The following is a 16,993-nucleotide window of genomic DNA, read 5'->3' as shown; positions in this document are numbered from 1 at the left end:
GCCAGGGGACCCAAGAAGAGAATGTTCGAGGCCACTCTGTGCAAAACGAGCTGCACAGTGGAGGTAAGTATGATATGTTTGTTATTTTTAAAAAATAAAAAAACGATCCTTTACAATCACTTTAAAGTCATTGCCCAAGCATCTCATTTGAAGACTTTGTGTTTTTCCCATGTTTTCCTCAAAAGTGAATGAAATGGAGGGCCCTCTTCCCGCTGATTTTTTTTTTTGCATTGGTACATGTCCCCTATGACAGTGCCCAGCTCAATGTGCCCTTTGTTTAACCATCCCTTGCCTATTAGCCTTGAAAACGACCAAAATTAATATTCAGGATTCACCCTCCCGCCCTTCTTTCCAATGTCTTCAATGAAGATTGTACTAAAGCTGACATTTTCTGGAATATAGAATGAGTTTAGTGTACGGCCTCTGAATCAAATCCAAGCACATTCTCTCACCACTATTTATATTCAAGTCACAATTGCCATTTTGAAAATTGAAACAAGTGTGATCCTCAGGTATCTTTTAGACAACCTCTTTAATTCTACATACAGCCTTCAGAACTAAATCTGTATTGCATACTAGCCCATCATGTGCCACTTACCTGCAATCGAAGCCCACGCTGTCCCCGCCGGTGGCCGCATCAATCGAAGCCCCTCTTCCTTCCAGGGCCGTGGACTCTGGCTCTGTGACTGGCTGGAGTCGTGTGACGTCAATCACGGTTCTTGCTAGTGAAGAAATGGCGCGGAGGGCCGTTTCTTCACAGCGCATGCGCCGATTACTTCATCGGCATACTACAAGGTAAATATCTCCTAAACGGCACATGTTTAGGAGATATTTACAGTACATATAGGTAAGTCTTATTATAGGCTTACCTATAGGTACAACTTCCGCATTGGGGGTATACAAACACTTTAAGTAGTTATTTGAGAAGGTATGGTGCCACACTCCCTAGGCAAAAGGGAGTGCCTAGGGAGTGTGCCCGCCAAGCTGGCCAGAACGATGTACACAGATTTTGCAGCTTCAGTTAGGGAGAGCTGCCTGCTAGCAGCTGTAAGGGAGATTTTTCACCCCCTCCTTCTTCTTGTTTTCACTGACTGAGTTAATGTAATGTGAGCTGACACACATGGAGCTCTCTATACAGTGGCCTCTCTTGTGCCCCTATTGACCAGAAGAGGAAAACAGCCAATGGAAGAGATTGTACTGAACTGCAGGGAGAGCTGCAATGGATTCTGGGACATGCAGTTCCCACACAAAACGGCCCCATAGACTGGTATACAGGGAAAAATACAAATCCCAGCAGGCTTTGCTGACAGGAAAGTAAAAGACTCCATTTTGTGTCCTGAAGTAAAGTTCAGTCAGCCTTGAGGGAGGAAAGAGACCAGACCTGAGGGAGAGATGCTGTCTCCCAGATGATCTCTGCGCGATTCTTGCCTACACTGCCAGTTGGGACGTCCAGCCTGAGAGAGGGGGATCCGAGGTGAATATTGAGGTGCATCTCCACCAATGGTGAACCGCTCCAGTGTGAGGGGGCTGGTCATGTCGCCAGGAAAGCCTGCCTGTTCCAGGACGTTTGCTTGGGCCCTGATCACAGGATTTGGTAAGTAGGGATTTCTGCCCATCTGCAGGGAACAGAGACACTGCACTGCAGAAAGAGTTATTTGAACACTGTATACAAACATCATTAACAGTAGTCATCTTGCTGACACTTGTAGTACTACAGGGATAAAGGATAAGGCTATCCATTTCTGGGACATTGTATACAGACACCATTGTCCTCTCACCTTGTTGAACAAAATCCTGTCTGTTTCACTTGATAATCTGGGCTGGTTATATTGTTTGCCCTGCTACCCAGGAATTTAAGTGCACCAATGAAAGTGGCTAGCTGAAGACACCAAATCTTATCTTTGCTTCAAAAGGACTGAAACTACTTGTATCATACAGATCCACACACACATATTCAGGGCTCTGCATATGCATTGGGTGTGTGGGGCAGTTTATTACTTGCTGACTTGAATAGGTGTGTAAAGCTGGGCTTGTGGTGTCAGGGGACAGAAGAGACAAGCCTGACACAAAGGGAGTCATTCTTCTGCTTTCCTCTTGCCTGGACTCATAGAGCCAATCTGAGTAAAGGTAACCAATCTAAATTGAAGTGTCACATTGGGGGTTATTTACCAAAGGCAAATCCACTTTGCACTAAAAGTGCACTTGGAAGTGCAGTTGCTCTAAATCTAAGGGGTAGATCTGAAAGGAGGGGAAGTTCTGCTGATTTTCTCATCCAATCATGTGCAAGCTAAAATGCTGTTTTTTATGTTCCTTGCATGCCCCCTTGGATTTACAGGGACTGCACTTCCAAGGTCACTTTCAGTGCACTTTCAAGTAACCTTGCAGTGCACTTGTAGCGCAAAGTGGATTTGCCTTTAGTAAATAACCCCCATTGTGCTTTATTTACCGTTAAAGTGTGTCTCTGCTCTTGGGGACATTCTCAGGTTTGGAATCCCCTGAAAGCAGCTTAAATATAGGATTGGGAGCTACAGTCAAGTCCATAAATATTGGGACATCGACAAAATTCTAATCTTTTTGGCTCTATACACCACCACAATGGATTTGAAATGAAACAAACAAGATGTACTTTAACTGCAGACTTTCAGCTTTAATTTGAGGGTATTTACATCCAAATCAGGTGAACGGTGTAGGAATTACAACAGTTTGTATATGTGCCTCCCACTTTTTAGGGGACCAAAAGTAATGGGACAGATTAACAATCATCCATCAAACTTTCACTTTTTAATACTTGGTTGCAAATCCTTTGCAGTCAATTACAGCCTGAAGTCTGGAACGCATAGACATCACCAGATGCTGGGTTTCATCTGCCAGGCCTCTACTGCAACTGTCTTCAGTTCCTGCTTGTTCTTGGGGCATTTTCCCTTCAGTTTTGTCTTCAGCAAGTGAAATGCATGCTCAGTCGGATTCAGGTCAGGTGATTGACTTGGCCATTGCATAACATTACACTTCTTTCCCTTAAAAAACTCTATGGTTGCTTTCACAGTATGCTTCGGGTCATTGTCCATCTGCACTATGAAGTGCCGTCCAATGAGTTCTGAGGCATTTTGCTGAATATGAGCAGATAATATTACCTGAAACACTTCAGAATTCATCCTGCTGCTTTTGTCAGCAGTCACATCATCAATAAATACAAGAGAACCAGTTCCATTGGCAGCCATACATGCCCACGCCATTACACTACCACCACCATGCTTCACTGATGAGGTGGTATGCTTTTGATCATGAGAAGTTCCATTCCTTCTCCATACTCTTCTCTTCCCATCACTCTGGTACAAGTTGATCTTGGTCTCATCTGTCTATAGGATGTTGTTCCAGAACTGTGAAGGCTTTTTTAGATGTTGTTTGGCAAACTCTAATCTGGCCTTCCTGTTTTTGAGGCTCACCAATGGTTTACCTCTTGTGGTGAACCCTCTGTATTCACTCTGGTGAACTCTTCTCTTGATTGTTGACTTTGACACACATACACCTACCTCCTGGAGAGTGTTCTTGATGTGGCCAACTGTTGTGAAGGGTGTTTTCTTCACCAGGGAAAGATTTCTTCAGTCATCCACCACAGTTGTTTTCCGTGGTCTTCCGGGTCTTTTGGTGTTGCTGAGCTCACCGTTGCGTTTTTTCTTTTTAAGGATGTTCCAAACAGTTGATTTGGCCACACCAAATGTTTTTGCTATCTCTCTGATGGGTTTGTTTTGTTTTTTCAGCCTAATGATGGCTTGCTTCACTGATAGTGACAGCTCTTTGGATCTCATATTGAAAGTTGACAGCAACAGATTCCAAATGCAAATAGCACACTTGAAATAAACTCTGGACCTTTTATCTGCTCCTTGTAAATGGGATAATGAGCGAATAACACGCACCTGGCCATGGAACAGCTGAGCAGCCAATTGTCCCATTACTTTTGGTCCCTTAAAAAGTGGGAGGCACATATACAAACTGTTGTAATTCCTACACCGTTCACCTGCTTTGGATGTAAATACCCACAAATTACAGCTGAAAGTCTGCAGTTAAAGCACATCTTGTTCATTTCATTTCAAACCTATTGTGGTGGTGTATAGAGCCAAAAAGATTAGAATTGTGTCGATGTCCCAATATTTATGGACCTGACTGTATATTGCTCCTAATCTCAGTTATTGATCTCTAGTTGATTAATTGAATATATATTGTTACTGTCTGTTATCCTTCCACAGAAATATTGCACTAAAGACAATTTCTGTGTTTTATTATAACTTGTGTGTTTCTCATTGCACTTACACTATTGCCAGGTGTGCCAGAGGGGGCTGAGGCTGTTATTGGGGTTGAGAGGCAGAGTAACGGACTGAACTAACTTAAGCAACTCCTGCGGGGGTATCACTACATCAGTAAATCTTGTGAAACATCTGTCACAGACTGTCATGTATGGTATTTTAATACAAATTTTAAAGAGACCCATGCACCCATTGTTTTAGTCCTATGCTTATAACAGTCTAGTAAAACATTTAACTTTTTTCAGCAGTGTTGTGAGGGACCTGTTTGTTGAATGGACCTTCGGCAAAGTAGAACCTCATATACTGTATGCAAAAGGTTACTACTAGATTTAAAAAGTAGAGGTTCCATATATGTTAAAGATTACTACTGCTCTCAATCTTGTGGTGGGATTGTAAGCAACGCATATAAAATATATGTTTTAAACACAAATTTTTTTAAATTAAACTTTTCTTTGATTACATGTATGTATGTAGTTATAGTGATATATAAAGGGATTAAGCTTCCCCAGAAGGTTTGTTAGAGAAAAAAGATATCGAACCAGTGTTTGGAAAAGATCACACATCTATCTGGCACCTTCATTGATAGCAGCAGACAAGTGTTTCTCACGACTTCTGAAAACATTTCATTGCAGATTAAACCTATCTGGTCCTTGAGCTTTTCCCCCAATATCTGAAAGATCATTGCGCATCTTTCTCTGGGGACAAAGAAATTTCTCCCGCATTCATTAACTCTTGAAAAATGTAGGAATCCATGCTCTCTTTAGATATGTCTTATTTTTTCCATCAACTAAGATTCTTATTTTGGAGTTTTATTTTTGTATTAAGATTATAAAAAGAGAAATAAGCATTTTTCAATACTTCTTCGATTCACTAGCATCATTTTCCTCAGTGACAGAAGAGATGTAATCTATCGCTACTTTCTCTGCTTTTAGCCAGCGACTTGCTACAATTATAACCATCTTTATAGAATGGGAGCTTACATCTGAATAGTACTAATTTAATTTTGCAATTTAAATATTTGTTCAACTGAACCCTAGCTTTTATAAGTTCTGTATTTGCTGCAGTTGCAAGGGAAGCCTTATGTGTAAGTTCTAGAATCTCTATCTTCCCTAGTAAATTGTTAATAGCTTTTACGCTTACATTTTTAATTCTCCCCTCTTACTGAACCAATAAACATCTTATTACTCATTTATGAGCTTCTCTGGAGGAAATCTCTCCACTATCATTTAGTTTGAAATCATCTTCTGTAGCCCCTTTTACCTCTTCTCAGCTACCAGATGATTCAACACAATTAAATAACTGCTGCACTCAGTCTTCAGCCAACTACCTATAAAAAATGACTTCCTCCTTCTTCTTTGTTCCCCTCTTTTCTAACACCAGGGGGAAGGGCCAGGGCTGTTTTTAAGGCAGGGCAAAAGGGGCAGCTGCCCTGGGCCCTGTCATTGTTGTGGGGCCCAAAGCAGCTGCCTCATACTTGCCAACTATCCTGGTTTAAATTCCTTTGTCCCTTGAGGTTTTAGTCCCGTGCTGTGTCCCAATATCTCAGTGTGAAGTGCTGCTACTAATGCTGCCCAGCTCTGCCCTTTTGTTGTGTACAGATGACTCACTTGCAGACCCTGTGTTTACATGTAAATTATCGGCATTCATATGTAATTAGCAGCAACATTCATATGTAAATAGCGGCGGCATTGAAATTTATATCATGCCCCCCTGAGGTCATATCCACAGTAATCTCTAGCAGCCAATCAACAAGCAGAAATCATGTGCTGTAACCTCTAGCAACTAATCAGTGAGCTGTAATGTGTGCTGTAACCTCTAGCAACCAATCACAATAGCTGCCTTATCTGATTCAGTAAACTGATTTTGAGTCTAGCTGCTATTTATTGTATGTCTCAGAGCAGGTGGAGAGCAAAACTGCATGGGGGGGGCCCAAGAAAAGTTTTGCCCAGGGTCCAATCAATATTAAAGACAGCCCTGGGAAGGGCAGAAGGAAGAACCAGACCTGGTCCACTACCAAAAAAAAGCCAGTGAAGAAGAAAAGATAAAAGGACTAAAGCAGAGGTGTCCAATCTTTTAAAGAGCGAGGGCCACTTAAGCGACTTGGTAACCGGTCGTGGGCCACAATAAACGGAGCTGGCGGATGATAGGTCCATGTCCACTCCACATATGCAGAGTGTAAATGGACACAAATCCGTTTACATCTGCCGCTCCATAGAGGTGAATGGAGAGTCCGGCTGGGTTTGCCTGCAAAACAGTGTCTGCTCAGGAATGTGATTTGCTTAAATAATACAGGAGATCTCTGATCAAATTGAATTGAAACCTACACCTGCAGCTGTCTGATATAAAAAACCTTCTGCCTTTACAACCATTTAAGCATTTCTCTAGAATTGCCAAACATATTATAGACTCCTGGAGTAAAAATCTAATAATATGTTATTTATGGTATTAAGATTTGAACATGCACTACAGACACAGATTAAGCCGTTGTGATGTATAACACCTTTATAAATAACGCCAAGTTTCATAAACTAATAAAAAATATTTCTTTTTGACAGAAGTGCAACTTTAAAATAAAAAAATTAAAAAACTGTAAACGCTATTGGTTGTAATGCCATTGCACATATTACCTGAATATATTACCAACATTAAATATTAAGAAAAGCGAATAAGAAAAGCTTTTTTCTTAATTTTTTTTTTTAGCAACTTAGTAGATGCCCCCTACTTATTCTTATGTGGTAGTGCAATAGAGCAATACATGTTTAAACTTTAATGTGCTATCATTATAGGTTGGGGATGGAATTGTGTTGCCGAAAAGGCCAGCAGAGGGCACCAAAGAGATAATGTGAATGAGTATAATGTGTGTAATTGCATAGGAAAAGGAAAGGATCGATGGAAGCCTGCGGCTCTCAGCCAATACAGCTTGCCTGATAGAGGAACGGCCAGGGGCTGGGGATTTAACAGACAGGTGGAGCTCTGAGGAAAGCAGAAGTTTAGGTGGCTAAACGTGCCTCCTTCACATTTTCGTTCCTTTTTTTTGTTGACGAAAATTGGAATGGATTTTCATAGTTTTCGTCAACTGACTAAATTCAAATTTTAATTTCTTTTAGTTTTCTAAAACTAAGACGGGCGCTGTCCCCCTAGTCACACAAAAAAAGGGCCCTTTTTAAAGAAAAAAATCAAAAAGGTCCTTTAAGTGCACTGTATTCGTGCGCTGGACACAGTGCACTATGGGAAGCGTGACATCTATGCAATCACGTGATTGCAGATGAGACGCTTCATTTGCGGGATTCTGACCTGCCTTGTGGCGCAATGCATTGCACCGGAATACTCCCTTCCGTACTGTTATTATGCTTGCCTTGTTTTTGATTGGTGGTGCTTTCCCTTGGAGCATTGGCGTCACTTCCAGTTTCCCTGCTCAGAGTGGACTGAGATGGAGTGCGATCAGCATCAGCGCGGTGAAGCCAGGTCTAACACAGGTGGACTATCTAGTGTGAGCTGGAGCAGGCAGGGGAGAGGAATACACAGCAGCTCCCTGCTCATGTTACACTTTGAGCTATGGATCAGATCATAAATACATCTGATGTGGGAGGGAGTGCACAGAGAGTATTTCATGTGATGTAACAGCAAGCTGGAAGTAAAAGTGAAAGTCCGGGTCTGTAAAGCTCTCTGCTCTGCTCTCTGTATTATCATGTCGCTCTGAGGAGGAGGAGCTGAGAGTGTTAACCATTTCTTATCTGCTGCAAGGACATGCTACACTGCTGCTTTCTACTATCCTTGTACATACACTGGGCATGAATAGCTGACTTGCTATATTCTTGCTGACAGGGGTATAACTGACACCTGTTCTGTTTGCATTAGGTGTCAGTTTATTCCTTAGGATTCAAAACTAAACTTCATTTGCAACTTGCTAAGAAAAAATAAATAATCAAGAGTATTAGTTACCACTTACCTGGCTGGATGGCCTGGTCACTCACTGGATGAGGATAGCGATGACGCCAGCCGCCGGGTGTATTATACAAAATCACAACAATGAGGATGATGATCATCATCCTCATCATTGTATAATACACCTGTCATCGCAATCCTCATCATTGTATAATACACCCGTCATCACTATCCTCATCATTGTATAATACACCCATCATCTGATGATGAGTTTATTATACAATGATGAGGATGATTATGATGGGTGTATTATACAATGATGAGGATGATGTGGGTGTATTATACATTGATGAGGATGATGATGACGGGTGTATTATACAATGATGAGGATGACAATGACGCGTGTATTATACAATGATGAGGATAGCAGTGACGGGTGTATTATACAATGATGAGGATAGCAGTGATGAGTGTATTATACAATGATGAGGATAGCAGTAATGGGTGTATTATACAATGATGAGGATGATGATGACTAGGGATGAGTTTCGAGTTCGAGTCGAACTCATGTTCGACTCGAACATTGGCTGTTCGCAAGTTCGCCGAACAGCGAACAATTTGGGGTGTTCGCGGCAAATTCGAATGCCGCGGAACACCCTTTAAAAGTCTATGGGAGAAATCAAAAGTGCTAATTTTAAAGGCTAATATGCAAGTTATTGTCATAAAAAGTGTTTGGGGACCTGGGTCCTGCCCCAGGGGACATGGATCAATGCAAAAAAAAGTTTTAAAAACGGCCGTTTTTTCAGGAGCAGTGATTTTAATAATGCTTAAAGTCAAACAATAAAAGTGTAATATCCCTTTAAATTTCGTACCTGGGGGGTGTCTATAGTATGCCTGTAAAGGGGCGCATGTTTCCTGTGTTTAGAACAGTCTGACAGCAAAATGACATTTTGAAGGAAAAAACTCATTTAAAACTACCCGCGGCTATTGCATTGCCGACAATACACATAGAAGTTCATTGATAAAAACGGCATGGGAATTCCCCAAAGGGGAACCCGAACCAAAATTAAAAAAAAAAAATGACGTGGGAGTCCCCCTAAATTCCATACCAGGCCCTTCAGGTCTGGTATGGATATTAAGGGGAACCCCGGCCAAAATTAAAAAAAAAAAATGACGTGGGGTTCCCCCTACATTCGGGTCTGGTATGGATTTTAAGGGGAACCCCGCGCCAAAAAAAAAAACGGCGTGGGGTCCCCCCAAAAATCCATACCAGACCCTTATCCGAGCACGCAACCTGGCAGGCCGCAGGAAAAGAGGGGGGGACGAGAGTGCACCCCCCCCTCCTGAACCGTACCAGGCCACATGCCCTCAACATTGGGAGGGTGCTTTGGGGTAGCCCCCCAAAACACCTTGTCCCCATGTTGATGAGGACAAGGGCCTCATCCCCACAACCCTGGCCGGTGGTTGTGGGGGTCTGCGGGCGGGGGGCTTATCGGAATCTGGAAGCCCCCTTTAACAAGGGGACCCCCAGATCCCGGCCCCCCCCTGTGTGAAATGGTAAGGGGGTACAAAAGTACCCTTACCATTTCACTAAAAAACTGTCGAAAATGTTAAAAATGACAAGAGACAGTTTTTGACAATTCCTTTATTTAAATACTTCTTCTTTCTTCTATCTTCCTTCATCTTCTGGTTCTTCTGGCTCTTCTGGTTCTTCCTCCGGCGTTCTCGTCCAGCATCTCCTCCGCGGCGTCTTCTATCTTCTTCTCCTCGGGCCGCTCCGCACCCATGGCATGGGGGGAGGCTCCCGCTCTTCTCTTCTTCTTCATCTTCTTCTCTTCTTCTTTTCTTCTCTTCTTCATTTTCTTCTCCGGGCCGCTCCTCACACATGCTAGCATGGCGGGAGGCTCCTGCTGTGTGACGGCGCTCCTCGTCTGACAGTTCTTAAATAACGGGGGCGGGGCCACCCGGTGACCCCGCCCCCTCTGACGCACGGTGACTTGACGGGACTTCCCTGTGACGTCACGGGGAATGCCACAGGGAAGTCCTGTCATGTCCCGTGCGTCAGAGGGGGCGGGGTCACCGGGTGGCCCCGCCCCGTTATTTAAGAACTGTCAGACGAGGAGCGCCGTCACACAGCGGGAGCCTCCCTCCATACCAGCATGGGTGAGGAGCTGCCCGGAGAAGAAAATGAAGAAGAGAAGAAGAGAAGAAGAGAAGAAGATGAAGAAGAAGAGAAGAGCGGGAGCCTCCCCCCATGCCATGGGTGCGGAGCGGCCCGAGGAGAAGAAGATAGAAGACGCCGCGGAGGAGATGCTGGACGAGAACGCCGGAGGAAGAACCAGAAGAACCAGAAGATGAAGGAAGATAGAAGAAAGAAGAAGTATTTAAATAAAGGAATTGTCAAAAACTGTCTCTTGTCATTTTTAACATTTTTGACAGTTTTTTAGTGAAATGGTAGGGGTACTTTTGTACCCCCTTACCATTTCACACGGGGGGGGGGGCCGGGATCTGGGGGTCCCCTTGTTAAAGGGGGCTTCCAGATTCCGATAAGCCCCCCGCCCGCAGACCCCCACAACCACCGGCCAGGGTTGTGGGGATGAGGCCCTTGTCCTCATCAACATGGGGACAAGGTGTTTTGGGGGGCTACCCCAAAGCACCCTCCCAATGTTGAGGGCATGTGGCCTGGTACGGTTCAGGAGGGGGGGGTGCACTCTCGTCCCCCCCTCTTTTCCTGCGGCCTGCCAGGTTGCGTGCTCGGATAAGGGTCTGGTATGGATTTTTGGGGGGACCCCACGCCGTTTTTTTTTTTTTTTTTTTGGCGTGGGGTTCCCCTTAAAATCCATACCAGACCTGAAGGGTCTGGTATGGAATTTAGGGGGAACCCCACGTCATTTTTTTTTTTTAATTTTGGCCGGGGTTCCCCTTAATATCCATACCAGACCTGAAGGGCCTGGTATGGAATTTAGGGGGACTCCCACGTCATTTTTTTTTTTTAATTTTGGTTCGGGGTTCCCCTTTGGGGAATTCCCCTGCCGTTTTTATCAATGAACTTCTATGTGTATTGTCGGCAATGCAATAGCCGCGGGTAGTTTTAAATGAGTTTTTTCCTTCAAAATGTCATTTTGCTGTCAGACTGTTCTAAACACAGGAAACATGCGCCCCTTTACAGGCATACTATAGACACCCCCCAGGTACGAAATTTAAAGGGATATTACACTTTTATTGTTTGACTTTAAGCATTATTAAAATCACTGCTCCTGAAAAAACGGCCGTTTTTAAAACTTTTTTTTGCATTGATCCATGTCCCCTGGGGCAGGACCCAGGTCCCCAAACACTTTTTATGACAATAACTTGCATATTAGCCTTTAAAATTAGCACTTTTGATTATTCATGTTCGTGTCCTATAGACTTTAACGGTGTTCGCATGTTCGAACGAACTTTTTTCCTGTTCGCATGTTCTGGTGCGAACCGAACAGGGGGGTGTTCGGCTCATCCCTAATGATGACGGGTGTATTATACAATGATGAGGATGATGATGATGGGTGTATTATAGAATGATGAGGATAGCGATGACGGGTGTAATATACAATGATGAGGATAGCCATGAAGGGTGTATTATAATGATGAGGCTAGCGATGACGGGTGTATTATACAATGATGATAATGATGGGTGTATTATACAATGATGAGTATAGCGATGACGGGTGTATTATACAATGACGAGGATAGCGATGATGAGTGTATTATACAATGATGATGACGGATGTATTATAAAATGATGAGGATGACAATCCTCATTGTTGAACTGGATGGACTTGTGTCTTTTTTCAACCTGACTAACTATGTAACTATGTAATGACCGGTGTATTATACAATAATGAGGATGATGATGACGGGTGTATTATACAATGATGAGGACCTGATCTGTGAGGCTGAGCTGTATACCCTGATCTGTAATGCTATTAACCCTGATCTGTGAGGCTGAGCTGTATACCCTGATCTGTAATGCTATATACCCTGATCTGTGAGGCTGAGCTGTATACCCTGATCTATAATGCTATATACCCTGATCTGTGAGGCTGAGCTGTATACCCTAATCTGTAATGCTTTATACCCTGATCTGTGAGATTGAGCTGTATATCCTGATCTATAATGCTATATACCCTGATCTCTGAGGCCGAGCTATATACTCTGTGCTGTGATGCTGAGCTGTATACCCTGATCTGTGATGCTGAGCTGTATACTGTACCTGATCTGTAAGACTTAGCTGTACTCTGTCCCGTGATTCTGGGACTGTATACTCTGTCCTGAGCTGTATACTCCTGACACTATGGGTGGAAGCAAGTGGAATATAGGGGACAGAGTGGGTGGATTCTATAAGGGGTGGGGCTTATGAGAAGTGGAGTGGTCAAAAAGGAAGGGCGTAGTCTGGCGCCCCCCATCCTAAAACTTCACCAGCCGCCATTGGTGTCCATGGGGTACTGAGAAGGTTCATGCATGTTTTTCCTAATTAGACTTTTAATGATAGGATGTGGTACTCCCGATTGTTTTGACCTTTTGTTTCGGCATGAGCCCAGTGTGTGGATATTCACTTTTTCCCTGCTGTGATAGACAATGAGGGAAAAAGAGGATGCTTGAGGACATTTGTTGGCTGCCATCACAGCTTGGACTGGACCTGCTCCTAGTAAAGGGGCAAACCAGCACATTCAATTGGATAACAGTGCTGGTGAAACAGTGATTGGTGGACACTTAGTTGGGTTGTGAGCCCTGCCCACCATACAGAATGGAGTCCATGTGAGATAGTCAAGGAAATAGGGGGTATTGCCCTCTTGGGTTAAGCTGGGACAAGAGAGCATGGTGCTTGGCCAAGTGTATGTGTGAGTGGAGGGAATGGTAATACAGCAGCTTGGGGACAGGACTGGAGCAGGAGAGTGTACCCAGAGGATGATCCAGGGACACAGCTTAGGGCTGTCTGGACTGTAAAAATTTCTGTGAACCCAGAGCCATGTGCAGCTAACTGAGAAGCTGCTGTGCAGACCAAGCTGCAGGTTGTTCAGAACTGAGCTGTGCCGGGGGTGGAAGACTGCCTTGGGACTCATGCTGCTGCTGTAACCTTAGCTGAGCAAAGTATAGAGAGATGCATGCGCTGCCCCTACCAAGCTGTACCAACAAGAGCAAGGGACTGTGCAAATAGAGTAGATGCAGTAGATTTTTTACTCCCACTGACCACCAAGCCTATGGCATTGTTTACTCCCACCAATGCCAGGGCATTTTCTACTCCTGCTGGCCACAGTTCCAGCCCCCCTAATATTTGAAGGGCAGTAAACTGGCTCTTTGTTTTGAAAGTTCAGAGTCCTCTGCTTTAGAGGAATAAATCATCTTTGTGATTGTATAGCATTTTAAAGGGTGCCTTGACTGGAAAACAGTTGAGAAACACTGTTCTAGAGGGGTGAGACCTTTTTCTAGATACCCAGGAATCTGAGGGGCCTTTTGTCCATCAACCTGTCTAGTTTCAGCGAGCCCTCCACCACTGGATTAGGGCCCCACTGCTGGCAAAACTGTGTTGTAGATATCCCATTGACCAGTGGAATAGAAAAGGCCTCTTGCTTGTAGTTAGAGCATTTTCTCAGAGATAGGCCATCCTTAGGTCAATTGTGCTGTTATCTAGAACCACTTCAATACAGGGCACTTTCACCCTCCTTCCTGCCCAGGCCAATTTTCAGCTTTCAGTGCTGTACACTGTCATCACTGTACCCATATCATTTTTTTATCATTTTTTTTTTTGCACAAATAGAGCTTTTTTTTGTAGAATTTAATCACCACTGTGTTTTTTTTTTGTTAAATAAATGAAAAAAGACCTAAAAATTTGTTATATAATAATAATCTTTCTTCATAAATTTAGTAGACATGTGCACACTGAAATATTTTGTTTCGGAATTTTGTTTTCGTCCGAAAAATAAATTTATTTAGTTACTCCCGAAATTCGTTTTTATTTATTTTGTTTCATTAAAAAATGCATTCGTCCGAAAATCCGAAATAATTAAATGTCAAATCTGTCATTCAAGGCTTATGGTGTCTGTCGAATGTTCTAAGAAAATTTGACGGAGCAGCTAAACTGTACGACACCGCAATCTTACATTTCTGGTCGAATGTTCCGCCTACAAGCTATAGTAGAATTCTAATGTTGTATGACACTAGTAATAATTATATTTATTAATTATTATTGTCATGAATATTGGAATAGTGACTGATTCATAATGCTGGGACAGATACTGTTAGGAGATGCTGATGTAAATTCCAACACCTGTCTATCTATTGTCTGCTAAAATGTGTATTGTAAATAAGTCTACTATGGGATCTAAGAGTCATTAGATCCCCATTGTTATTTGTGTTAATTAACTCTGCTATTGTGTGAAGAAGAGTCTATGTTGATTGTGATAATGTTGAATGGATTTTCTGAATTACAAGACGGCCACTCTGGCCTAATGGTCATGTCTGAGTCATCTAGGCTGTCTAAAGGGATTAGTTAATTAGCTCATGTTAGGTTAATTAGGTTACAGCTGTATTGTTAGAGTAATATGAGCAGGAGGTCTGCACCTCCACTTTGAGTGTATAAAAGCCTGTATTTTTCAATAAAAGAGATTCCTGTTTGAACTTACATACAGCCTGCCTGGTGTTTGTTCTGAGCTATCACAACTGGACTAGGACGGCAAAGAGCTGTAGTTCTAGTCCCGGAGCATCGAATGACCGAACCATCAGATGTTGCAATCTGATTCAATAGCTGCAGAGGAGTGTCGGGAGAGTGGAACCGAGCGAGCAAAGGGGCTCGTTACAATTATTACTAGTCAACCAACATTAGTATTCTTCTGTAGCCTATGGGCGGAGCATTTGACCATAAATGTCCACTTGCGGTGACTGCTTCGTCGAATCTTCATGTCGAATCTTTTCTCTCTATGTCGATTAATCTTGGACTAATAGAGTTAGATTAGGCACATTCGACCTTTTTGCTATTGTTTCTATAATGGCGAATCTTTTCTCTCTATGTCGAATTGTTTTTCTCTATGTAGAGTAATCTTGGACTAATAGAGCTAAGGTTAGGTCATGTCGAATCTCCTATCTATATCGAACTGTTGTCCTAATGAAAACAAAAATAAAGCGTTTGTTTATGTCGGATCTTTTGGTTTTCTGATTCTGCACGTTCATTATCGTTGGTTAAAATGATAACGAAAATACCCAAAATTCGGATGAGAATGCATTCGGACGAAAACGAATGCACGTGTCTAAAATTTAGGCCAAACTGTATTCTGCTACATTTCTTTGGTGAAAATAACCCAAATTAGGATTTATAACTTTCCTACAGACTAAATAATAGAGTCTGAAAACTATGGTATATATATATATATAAAAGTTGATCAATGCTGATGTACTGACAGCTGATTTCTTGCTAGAACAGTACAAAAATCCCCCAAATTACCCCTTTTTGGAAAGTAGACAGTCCGAGGTATTTAGAAAGGGGCATGGCGAGTTTTTTTAAGTTGTTCTTTTTGGTCACAATTTTTTGGAAAATAAAGAAATGTAAAAAAAAAACATTTCTACAATCTTTATTTTTTTACATTCTGGGCTTCATTCACAGAATGAACTCTCATTAGATATTTAGGTGTCAGAATAAGTTTTGCCTAAATATCTCATGCGATCCTGAAATTGTCAACTCATTAGACAGTTTATTTAGTATTTACGTAAAAACGCTGAAAACGCTTGGTAAATACTGCATCCATTCACAGAAGGAAATAAATAGTTAAATGCATGCAGAAATTAAGTAGTGGTCCAGGCATGTGGCATTTGTGGAATGTGTACCAGTTGTTAAGGAGCGGGCGGCCTCCCGCTCCTTACCAACTCGTAAACATCATGGTTGTTAAGGATCAGGCATCTGCTGCATGACCCCGCCTCTTGTGACATCATCGACTCAGCATGCCCCTGGTCAATGATGTCACAAGGGGGCGGGGTCACCCAGTGACATTACCAGGTAGCCCGTCCCTTAGTTATTTAAGAACTGTCAGACAGCAGAACTAGCAGACGACGGGAGTTGACTTTTTTTTTTTTTTTTCAGGTCAGCGGTGGTGGCGGACATCATGATTGACGATGGAGCAACACCGGAGGGGCATTTATTTTTATTTTTTAAATAAAGAACTTGTCAAAAACGGTCTGTTGTCTTTTTTTACACTACACATTTTTTTTGGGTAAATGAGTAGGGGTTCTGTGTATTCCATACTCATTTACATGGGGGGGTGGTATCTGGAGGCTTCTAGATAAAAGGGACTTTCAGATTCCGATAAGCCCCCCACCTGCAGACCCCATCAACCACTGGCCAGGGTTGTGGGGAAGAGACCCTTGTCCACATCAACATACTTTGGGGGGCCATGTTGAGGGCATCTGGCCTGGTATGGTTCGGGGGGCTCGCTTGTCCCCTCTCTTTCCTGACCTGCCGGGCTGCATGCTCAGATAAGGGTCTGGTATGGATTTTGGGGGGCCCCATGCCTTTTTTTTTCTCAAATTTTTTTATTGCTGGGAAGCCCCTTGACAGCTGATGACTTGATTTTAAGGACATGGCGGCCACCCGCTCCTTAAAGGAGAAGTACAGCCAAAGCTCATTTGGCTGTACTTCTGTGTATCACAGGAGTGCAGTTCGTTCAGTGATCACTGTGACCAAGCCATCCACTGTTTACAATTGTCATGTGATCTGCTGTGATTAGTCACAGGGATCACATGGTACCCGTAGTGGCCTGGTACAGTGAACTGTCATTGGCTGT

General features: G+C 42.9%; 1 long non-coding RNA gene across 1 annotated transcript; it reads left to right on the top strand.

Moving 5' to 3' along the window:
- Positions 1–1,320: 1,320 nt before the first annotated feature.
- Positions 1,321–16,384, top strand: LOC141147714 (uncharacterized). The gene is made up of 2 exons (XR_012245116.1): positions 1,321–1,594; positions 16,294–16,384. It is a non-coding gene; the product is annotated as an uncharacterized lncRNA (long non-coding RNA).
- Positions 16,385–16,993: the final 609 nt, after the last annotated feature.

This window comes from Aquarana catesbeiana, linkage group LG06 (assembly GCF_042186555.1).
Source record: "Aquarana catesbeiana isolate 2022-GZ linkage group LG06, ASM4218655v1, whole genome shotgun sequence".
Taxonomy (NCBI): Eukaryota; Metazoa; Chordata; class Amphibia; order Anura; family Ranidae; genus Aquarana; species Aquarana catesbeiana.
This window is presented reverse-complemented; position numbering and strand designations above follow the sequence as displayed.